The sequence below is a fragment of the Panthera pardus genome, unplaced genomic scaffold (assembly GCF_024362965.1).
Source record: "Panthera pardus isolate Hobbes unplaced genomic scaffold, ASM2436296v1 HiC_scaffold_11, whole genome shotgun sequence".
Classification (NCBI taxonomy): Eukaryota; Metazoa; Chordata; class Mammalia; order Carnivora; family Felidae; genus Panthera; species Panthera pardus.
Genome location: NW_026526666.1, coordinates 83,879,735 through 83,890,425, shown reverse-complemented (window position 1 = coordinate 83,890,425; position 10,691 = coordinate 83,879,735). Strand labels below are relative to the sequence as shown.

Sequence of the window (10,691 nt, the reverse complement as noted above, 5' to 3'; positions counted from 1 at the left end):
CTCTGCATGGGCCCCGCCTCTCCGCCCCTACTCTTAGGCGCAGGCCCCGCCCTACTCTGCATGGGCCCCGCCTCTCCACCCCTACTCTCAGGGGCACGCCCCGCCCCACTCTGCGTGGGCCCCGCCGCTCCCCGCCCCTCTCCCCCGGCTCCGGCCCGGCTCCTTCTTCCCCGCCCTGGCCCCCCAACCCCCCACCAGCCCCACGCGGACTCCCTTTGTTCCAGAGCCGCCCGCCTGGGTCTCGGGAGCCGCTGACTCAGCGGAGTGGAGCCAGCCTTCCGCGCTCCCGCCCCCACCCCGCTTTCTCTGGAGACCTGGGAGCCGGCGCCTGGGGAGGTGGGAGGTGCGAGCGCGCCAGCCCAGCCCTTCTTTTGTTCCCTAGGACATTCCTTTGCTCCAGTCCTCCCGACCTGGAGCGTCCGCGGTTACTGTTTCAGGTTATGTTTCAGGGAAACTGACACCGAGGAAGCAGCCCTGACACCGCGTCCTGGTTGTTGGTCTTCGGGAAGCCCTTCGACGACCCCCTCCCTGAATCTCAGTTTCCTCACTTGTAAAGTGGGAGCCAAAATGCTGCAGTGGAAGGGTCACTATGAGATTAAGTGCGAAAACACCAATATAAAGCGGCAGGTACAAAATGAACGTTAGATACTTGTTTTTGGAAGGTCTCCACAGATCAAACGCTAACATTTATGTGTTGAGGTCGCCCCTCCCTTATCCTGCTTCATCGGGACAATTTGACGTCCCCCTAGGGGCTTTGAAATCTCACTTTCTGGTGCAGACCTTCCCTGATCTCTACGCTACCCCCAGTTCGCCCACACCCCCATACCCTCCAGGAGTTACCCTGTCGTACATTTCCCTAGTATACGGTAACTTCCCTATTCAAATACTTTTTTTTTTTAAGGAGTTATCGTTTACGTTCGATGAGATGCACAGACAGAACTTACACGTGCAGTTCCACGAGTTTCCAGAAATGAAAACACCCCTGTAACCCACATCTCTATCAAGACAGAACATCTCCAGCCCCAGAGAAAGTTCTAAGAGTTCCTACCCAATGAATCCCACACACCCCACCCCAGGCAACCACTGGACTCTCTTCTCTGACAACAGGTAAGTTTTGCCTGTTCTATCTAGAACAATATAAATTAAAGCATACAATATGTTTTTTTGAGTCTAGCTTCTTTCACTCAGCATAATCTTCTCGAGATTCACCCATACCACCTTTTCTTCTTTTTTTGAGAGTCATCCATATTGTTGTATTAGTAATTTTTAAAAATTGAAACTGATGAGTAGTAGTTCATTATATAACTATAATATAACTCGTTTAACCATTTTTCTGTTGATGGACATTTGTATTGTCTTCAGCATAGGGTTATATCAACTATCAATATTATTTTTTTTTAATTTTTTAAATGTGTATTTATTATTTTGAGAGAGAGAGAGAGACAGAGTGTGAGTGGGGGAGGGGCCGAGAGAGACACAGAATCCAAAGCAGGATGTAGGCTCTGAACTGTCAGCACAGAGCCTGAGGCAGGGCTGGAACCCACAGATGGCAAGATCATGACCTGAGCAAAAGTCAGACACTCAACCAACTGAGCCATCCAGGCACCCCAATATTGTTATTTTTTTAAGTTTACTTATTTATTTTGAGAGAGACAGAGACAGTGTGAGCAGGGGAGAGGCAGAGAGAGAGGAAAAGAGAGAGAATCCCAAGCAGGCTCTGCGCTGCCAGGACAGAACCCAACTGGAGGCTCGAACTCATGAAACTGTGAGATCATGACCTGAGCTGAAATCAAGAGTCAGGGGCTCAACCGACTGAGCCACCCAGGTGCCCCTATCAATATTCTCACACAAGGTTTTATCTATCTTGGATAAAAGAGTGGAAGGAATTGCTGGGGACCCCTGGGGGGCTCTGTAGGTTGAGCGTCCTACTTTGGCTCAGGTCACCATCTTGTGGTCGGTGGGTTCGAGCCCTGTGTCAGATTCTGTGTCTCCCTCTCTGTCTGCCCCTTCCCCTCTTGCACTCTGTCTCTCTCTCTCAAAAATAAATAAACATTAAAAAAAATAATAAAATAGGGGCGCCTGGGTGGCTCAGTCAGTTAAGCATCTGACTTCAGCTCAGATCATGATCTCACAGTTTGTGAGTTCGAGCCCCACATCGAGCTCTGTGCTGACAGGTCAGAGCCTGGAGCCTGCTTCAGATTCTGTGTCTCCCTCTCTCTCTGACCCTCCCCTGCTCTCACTCTGTCTCTCTCTCTCTCTCTCAAAAATAAAAATAAATAAAATATAAAATAAAATAAAATAAAATAAAATAAAATAAAATAAAATAGGGGCACCTGGGTGGCTCAGTTGGTTACGCAGCTGACTTCAGCTCGAATCATGATCTTACGGTTCGTGGGTTTGAGCCCTACATCAGGCTCTGTGCTGACAGCTAGGAGCCTGGAGCCTGCTTCGGATTCTGTGTCTCCTTCTCTCTCTGCCCCTCCCCTGCTTGCGCTCTGTCTCTCAAAAAAAAAAAAAAAAAAAAAAACATTAAAATAATTTTTTTAAAAAAGTGAAATCGCTGGATCATAGGGTAGTTGTAGATTTATTCTTGTAAGAACTGCCAAATAGTCCTCTAAAGTGGTTGTAGCATTTTACGTTCTCACTGTCAGTGCACGAGAGGTTCGGTTGTTCCACATCCTCCGGGTCATTTGGCATTGCCAGACTTTTTACTTTACCCACTTAATGGATGCAGTGTATCTCTATGGCATTACTTCTAAAGATAATGAATCAATGTTGTTTTAAATTATTAATAAAAGTATACAATTCCAAAGGTACAAAAGGCTATTCAGTAAATAAGAGGCCCACTTCACTCGATTTTTCACCCTAAGGTATCAGTCTTATGAGTGGCTTTGGTCTCCATTCAAACTGTTCTTTTTGACTGTCTCTTTTCTACTAGAATGTACAAGCCCCAGGAGGAGAGGGGTCACCTATGGTATTCACAGTTGTGAGCTGAGCTCCTCTCCAATGCTAAATCAAAGCCCAATCAATATTGTTGAATGAATGGCAGGCACTGTTCTAGAAAAGACGTATCACCAATTACATTATGCCATTTAATTTTTGTTTAATGTTTATTTTTGGGAGAGAGAGAGAGAGCGTGAGCGGGGGAGGTGCAGAGAGAGATGGGGACAGAAGATTCGAAGCGGGCTCTGCACTGAGAGCACAGAGCCCCATGTGGGACTCAAACCCATGAACTGTGAGATCATGACCTGAACCAAAGTTGGATGTTCAACTGACTGAGCCACCCAGGGGCCCCCCCATTTTTAATTTTCTTTTTATTTTAGAGACAGTGAGAGAGAGAGAGAGAGCATGAGCGGGGGAGAGGGGGAGAGGGAGAGAGAGAGTCTTAAACAGGCTCCATACTCAGTGGGGACCCGACGTGGGACTCAATCCCACGACCCTGGGATCATGACCTGAGCCAAAATCAAGAGTCAGACCCCCAACTGACTGAGGCACCCAGGCACCCTTACATTATCATTTTAAATCAAGAGAGTAGCAGAGTCCTTTTGGACTCTGGAATTAAGTGATATCAATAAAATTTTGTTAAATGAATGAATGTTGATGAAGGGGACCCCTGGGTGTTCTTGCAGGCAGTGCCAACTCGGTTTTTTCTTTTCTTTTCTTTCTTTTTTTCCCCCAACATTTCTTACATGTCAGGCTCTGAGCAAACCGAAAAATACACGTGTTATTTTTGCTGCCCAGCATTATTTCACCCTTCCAGTAACAGGACCTCAATTTTTCTCCGGGGAACTGTCTTTGTCCGCTCAGCCCACACTTCCTTGAGCTCCAGGTGGGCATGTGACTTGAGCCTAACCAATCGGAGAATCTCAGCCCCTTGGCCACAGTGATTGGTTCAGGGATGTGCCCTTTGACCAATGAAAGCCAGCCCTGGGCTTGGGTTCCCACTGGTGGGCAAGCAGGCTCTCTTCCTTCTACTGGACTTGGAATCCTGGGGGTGGAGACCTAGGAGAGATGAGATCAAGGGAGTTGAATTACCAACGAAGTTAGGCAGCACGGCGTAGGGGTGAGGTCCTGGCAGAGGAACACCCCCAGCCCGAGGAAAAACGAGAAGCCCAGTGCAATGGAGTGAAAGAGCAAGAACCTTCACGGAGTCAGACAGAGGGTGGAGTTTGAGGGGCCAGGCAGGCCACGGAGAGGGGTTTGGATCTTATTCGGAGAAGCTAGTAGAAGGTTTCAAGCAGAGGAGTCATAGGCTTCCTATTTTTAAAAGATCATTCTGTGGAGATGAGGCTTGGAGTGAGAGGCAGGGGTGTGGGAAGAAGGGAGACCAGTTAGGAGGCTGTTGCAATCATCAAGCTAGAAACCGTGCTGTTTTGGACTCGGGTCATAGCTGTGGTGAAAAGTAGCGTGATTTAGGGGCACCTGGGTGACTCAGTCGTTTGAACGTCCAACTTCAGCTCAGGTCACGATCTCACGGTTTGTGAGTTCAAGCCCCACATGGGACTCAGTGCTGTCAGCACAGAGCCCGCTTCAGATCCACTGCCCTTCTCTCTCTGCCCCTCTCCCGCTCGTGCTTTCTCAAAATAAATACATAAATAAATAAATTAAATTAAACATTAAGAAAAAAAAAAAGTAGAGCGATTTAGCATGGCTTATTTGGGAATGGAGCCAGAGCAAAAGAAAGCAGAGCTACAAAATTGTTTCTGATGACAATATTTGAGCCACTAGATCCAGCTATGCCTGAAGCTGTTCCTCCTGGACTTTTCAGGTATATGAGCCAAGAAATTCTTTTCTTATGATTAAAGATAGTTTGATTTGGGATTATGTGTATTATTTTATTAATCCTCAGAACAAATTTTAGGATTGCCACTATTAGCCAATTTTGCAGTTGGGAAAACTGAGGCTTAGACAGGGAAAGTGAATTGCCCGGGACCACACGGAGATTACATGATAGAGATAGGATCCAGACCAAGTCACTAACCCCAAAACCTGTGCAACTAACCCTACAGGCCATTGATTGTAAACTCCCCCCCCCCCACCCCACATCCACCCCAGTCTTAGATCTTAGGCACTCGGTTCCTTTTGCTCTACCCTAAAGGAAAACCAAAGGTCTTTTATTTTCATAGTTGGGTGTGTGATCTTGTGCTCCAAAGGAACCCTCGAGGGGTCAGAATCCCACTCACCTCTTTACACCGTGTAAAATGAGTGGGATCTTAAAGTTCTCAAGCAAGTTTAGTATTGACCCTGAGTTCTGCATGGGTGTGAGAGATCCAAAGAGCACGTGTGTCAGTACGGGAGGCTGTGAAGTATGATAGGACTGATTCTCTTAAAAGAGGCAGAAGCCTAGATCAAAGAAGCCGAAGAAAAACACTAGGCAGCTCAAAATATAACACTACTGACTTCAGGTATCGTGGATCCAGGATCTCAGATCACGTCTTCCATTTCTCTTGTGTCACAGGTGCTCTGGGTGAGAAGTGTGATGGCCTCCAACAGTCCAAGACTTCGCTTACAATTTTAGGAAAAAAGATCATTTTCTCCAAAAGCTCTGGGGAAAAAAATATCTCAGGCGGACTCTATTTGACTCAGTTAGAGAGAAAGTATCTGTTCTTTCTCTGATCCAGTCACTGAGATGAGGCAAATAGGATACCCTGTTGGGCAGGACACGGTCATGCCCACCCCTGTCACCAAGAACAGGTAGGCTAGAATTAGTATTGGTCAAACCACAAAGAACAGTTCCTTATAAAAAATAAAAATGAAAATAAGGGAGGATTTTATCCCCCAAAAGAATAAGGAAGGAGTTCTGGGCAGACCAGTACAACCAGTCTACTTTAGAAAACTCTGACCATTCTATCATTATTTTATGTTGTTGAACCGGAGAATTGGCGCCTCCAGCTGAAAAGAGGCCAGATTTTGGAGGCAGACAGGTCTGAGTTCAAGCCCAAGGTCTGACACTGAGCTCTTTGAACCTCCGTTGTTAGCTCCCAGCATTGTAATGTAGGGATTCATTCTTGAAATTCTGGGTAGCAACCTTGAAAGGATTAAAAGAAGTAATCACAGTGCAAGATGGCCACAGAATTTTGACATCGCATGATGTGCTCAAAATGCTTGTAAGTATCAGGGTGGGTCAAGGGCCTTCTCTGTTTGAGAACAGTTTCCTGCCTTCGCCATGTTCTTTCATACTCAGAAGGCCAGGGTCTTGCATGTTACAGTCAAGACAGAGTCTCTCCGGGGCATCAGCTGGGGGCGTTACACCTCTCAGCCATCTGTCTGCCGGACATCATCATAACAGCACGTATGCCCAGGGAGAGCATAGTAAATGCGTTTCACACATTGATCCAAATTCAGCAACGTACCTGTGAAGCCCGTGGAACGAGGGGCAGTTGATGGCACCAGCAGGAATCGGTCACAATGCATTCTGTAGCACAGAACAGGAATCCCAACTCAAACTGGCTTAAGCAAAAAGGATGTTTATCATCTCACATCAGAGAAGGTGTAGGGGCAGGGAGAGCTTCTGGGCTGGCTGATGATGACTCCACAATGCCACGCAGGACGCGGATTCAGGCCATCTCTCTGCTCTGGCGATCTCAGTGTTGGTTCTTATCCTCAGGTCGGTTGAAAGAGCTGCAGTTCTGAGGGCTCACACCCAAGCACCACCGTGTTGAGGGAAAGAGGAGAGTCCGTACCATTCTGTGACCGTCTCTTAGGAGAAGACATGTCCCCGAAGCTCTCCGGCAGAGCCCGCCCAGGTCCCATTGGGCAGAATTGGGTCTCCTGACCAATCTTGAGCCATCGCTGTCTAAGGGATGGAATCATCATGATTAGCTTGGATACATCATCTGGGTGTGGAATGGATGTGGGAGGTGGGGACTAAGCCCGCCACCAGGGACCAATTTACATAAGAGATGTCGAGGGCCTGGTGGGTGCTGAGCTACAAATAGCTCCCTTCTCTTTCTGTCTTGGAATTGATACTGTGATTAGATGGCGTGTCCAAAGAAGGTCAATGTCAGAGAGCTGTCCCATCCAGGGATCACAAGGTCTTTGGCAGGGACCTGGTGAAGGCTATTGGTTTGCAAGAAACTGAAACTGAGCTCCGTTCAAGCTCGATCAAATAAAAAGGGGTTGTGAAATGATCGGGGAGAACTGTAAGACACTTCCCAGCGTCTCCCCATCTCCGGTGGCTCTCTCTACCTGCTCACCATACTGCAGCGGGCTTCTTTTTTGAAAACAAACATGCTGAGGTGCCTGGGTGGCTCCGTCGGTTGAACGTTCCAACTCTTGATTTTGGTTTGGGTCATGATCCCCGGGTCCTGGGATCGAACCCCGTGTCAGTCTCTGCACTGAGCGTGGAGCCTGCTTGGGATTCATTCTCTCTCTCTCTCTCTCTCTCAATCTCTCTCCCTCTGCCCCTCTCCCCCACTCATGCTCTCCTTCTCCCTAAAATTAAAAAAAATAATGAATAAAAACACACGTGTTACTTCCAGTGAATCATCTTATACCTAAAATTCTTTATTTTCCTTTTCATAAACTCTAATCTGCTTTTTGTTGCAATGCCCAGGAAGACAGAAGCACCAGAGAGAGGTAAGAGACTTCTACAGAAGATGCCCTTATCTGAGTTAAATAAATTGTCAGGATTTTCATAATTTTTGGTGGGTGCGTAACTTAGGACCAGGCCTGTGGAAGGCTATTGGCTAATATCTATTTAAAAATTTTAACTGCATAGGGGCAGCGGGCAGGCTCAGCCAGCTTGCTGGCAGGGGACTCTTGACCTTGGGGTTGTAGGTTTAAGCCCATGTTGGGTGTAGAGATTACTTACATTAAAGTCTTAAGGGACACCTGGGTGGCTCAGTCAGTTAAGCATCTGACTTCGGCTCAGGTCATGATCTCGTGGTTGGTGAGTTCGAGCCCTGCGTCCAGCTCTGTGCTACAGCTCAGAGCCTGGAGCCTGCTTTGGAATAAATATCATTTTTGAGAGAGAGAGAGAGAGGGAATGAGTGGGGGAAGGGGCAGGGAGAGAGGGAGACACAGAATCCAAAGCAGACTCCAGGCTCTGAGCTATCAGCACAGAGCCCGACGTGGGGCTCAAACCCATGAACCATGGGATCATGACCCAATTAGAGTCGGATGCTTAACCAGCTGAGCCACCCAAATGCCCTTACGTTTTTATTTTATTTTAAATGTCTGTTTATTTATTTTGAGAGAGAAAGCACCAGCAAGGAAGCGACAGAGAGAGGAGACAGAGAATCCTGTTTTTAAGTTTTTATTTTAATTCCAGTTAGTCAACATACATACATATATTAGTTTGTTTTGTTTTTTAAACTGGGTAGGAAATAAAGGGGCGCCTAGGTGGCTCAGTCAGTTAAGCGCCCGACTCTTGATTTCAGCTCAGGTCATGATCTCCTGCTTTGAGTCCGAGCCCCATGTTGGGCTCCGTGCTGACAATGCAGAGCCTGCTTGAGAGTCTCTCCCTCCCTCTCTCTCTGCCCCTCCCCCACTCTCTCTCCCAATATAAATAAAAAAAAGAGTAGAAAATATATAAATATAAGTATAAATATAAATATAAATGTATGCTTGTATATGCACAGAGTATCTCTGGTAACCTAGTTCTCCTGAGGCAAAGCAAAAATGGCTAGGGACAGGGTACATTCTTTTGTACCAACTGGTGCGTGTGCGGGGGAGGGGCAGAGGGAGAGGGGGACACGGAACCTGAAGCGGGTTCTGTGCTGACAGCAGAGAGCCCAATGCGGGGCTCAAACTCACAAACCATGAGATCGTGACCTGAGGCGAAGTTGGAGGCTTAACCTACCGAGCCACCCAGGCGCCCCCACCATTAATTTATTTTTTTAAGTTAATATCCTAGTGGACACTTATGCTTAGCCCAGATTCCCTTGGATCCTTTTTACCATTTCTATGTGCACCCCCCCCTGTTTGCATGCTGGTGATTCAGTTTCCAGTGCTCACCCCCCCACCCCCACCCCGGGGGTAGGGGGAGCCGTCTACAGAAGCCTGGACTCTGCTTCTGCAGCCACTTTGTCCTGGGGGGAGCTGGAAAAACTGGAGAGTTTAAGTTCCTGGCCTGGCCCCATTCCCTACCCCCGTGTGCTTTAGCCAGTGAGGGATCAGAGCCGAAAGGAAAGCCCCACTCCAATGCTTCAGGGCAGGACAACGGCAGAGACCGTGACCTCCCCTCTAGAACCCCCAATGACCAGGGGGATCAGGCAGATGTTACCCCAGCCCCCTTCAGGATTTTGTCTGAAATCACATCCCTGTTTGCCCTCTTCCCTGGCCCTGTCCTGTTTCCCTTACTGGTTTCTTTCTCTTGGGGGTCCTTTCTTTTTTCTTTTTTTTTTTTTAATTTTTTTTTTAACGTTTATTTATTTTTGAGACAGAGAGAGAGCATGAACGGGGGAGGGTCAGAGATAGAGGGAGACACAGAATCCGAAACAGGCTCCAGGCTCTGAGCGGTCAGCACAGAGCCTGACGCGGGGCTCGAACTCATGGACCGCGAGATCATGACCTGAGCCGAAGTCGGCCGCTTAACCGACTGAACCACCCAGGTGCCCCTTGGGGGTCCTTTCTTAATAAATCACCTGCACAAGAAGCTTCATCTTGGGGTCTGCTTCTGGAAGGAAAAAAAAACAAAAAACAAACCCAACATATTTGTTTATTTGCTTTCATGAAAACGACATCTATCTTTTTGTTTAAGTAAATACATCATACAGACATTTACTCTTGCTGTAAAAATTCAAGTAAAACTGAGCCCAAAGCAATGTTAAATGTCACAAGTCCCAAGTCGGTGGCACCCTGAGGAGGCAAATTCTGCTCTTGATGAGGGGTGTGGCCTTTCAGACCTTCGACTGTATGTTTTCACTCAGACGCGTGTTTTGTCTGCTGGGATAGCTTTGTGTGTTTCACTTGGCCAACTGCCTTTCTTCTTTAAGAATCTGTCTTGAATGTTTTTCCGTGTCAGCACATTTAGCCCAGGCTCCAGGGTGACCTTCCTAAACTGCCTGTGACTTGAAGCAGCTCCCCAGTTTAGGGGCCTTCGAAGTAATGCTCCCCACTGCTCCTGGAGGCCCCGCCCACCACTTCTGCCTCCTCTCACCCTCTTCACATCCCTCCAGCCTCACTGGACTCCCCTTGTTTACTTGAATGTGCCTCAGGGCCTTTGCACGGCCCATTTCTTCTTTCTAGACTATTCTCCCCTTTGCCTAGCTAACTCCTACTTACCTTTGAGGTCCCAGCAGAAAAGCCTTCCCTGAGGCCCCAGGCTGGGTGACATCTCATGCCCTTCGTCTTTATAATACCCTGTATTTTACCTTTGGAGTCCTTGTAAATAATTAAGTCGTCTTGTCATTAATTCGCATCGGTAATCGTGCTGCTAATTAATGAGTTAATTATTCATTTTTTTCTCCCTGACTGGAGTGCAAGCTCCAGGAGGGAGGCCTCCCTTCTGTCTTGTTCGCTCACCTCGCGAGGGACCGGCACAGCTCCAAGCAAGGAAGCTCAGTGGTTGTTGAGTGAGTGGAAGGAAGAAGGGAAAAGCCGCCAGACATCTTCTCTCTGTTTCTGTCTCTGTGAGGAAGCCCTGTCTCTTGTCTCTTGTCTTTTTTTGTTATACAAAAAAAAAAAAAAAAAAAAATACAAAGGGCTTTTTTGTTTTGTTTTGTTTTGTTTTGTTTTGGGTTTAAGAA

At 47.4% G+C, this 10,691-nt stretch overlaps 2 long non-coding RNA genes across 2 annotated transcripts; one reads left to right on the top strand and one right to left on the bottom strand.

Moving 5' to 3' along the window:
• The first annotated feature begins 206 nt into the window (after positions 1-206).
• Positions 207-6,062, top strand: LOC109255331 (uncharacterized). Its single transcript, XR_002075179.2, has 3 exons — positions 207-627; positions 902-1,107; positions 5,476-6,062. It is a non-coding gene; the product is annotated as an uncharacterized LOC109255331 (long non-coding RNA).
• Positions 6,063-6,451: 389 nt separating this feature from the next.
• LOC128775688 (uncharacterized) lies at positions 6,452-7,981 on the bottom strand. The gene is made up of 2 exons (XR_008420621.1): positions 7,814-7,981; positions 6,452-6,796 (listed from the first exon to the last, which is right to left on the bottom strand). It is a non-coding gene; the product is annotated as an uncharacterized LOC128775688 (long non-coding RNA).
• Positions 7,982-10,691: the final 2,710 nt, after the last annotated feature.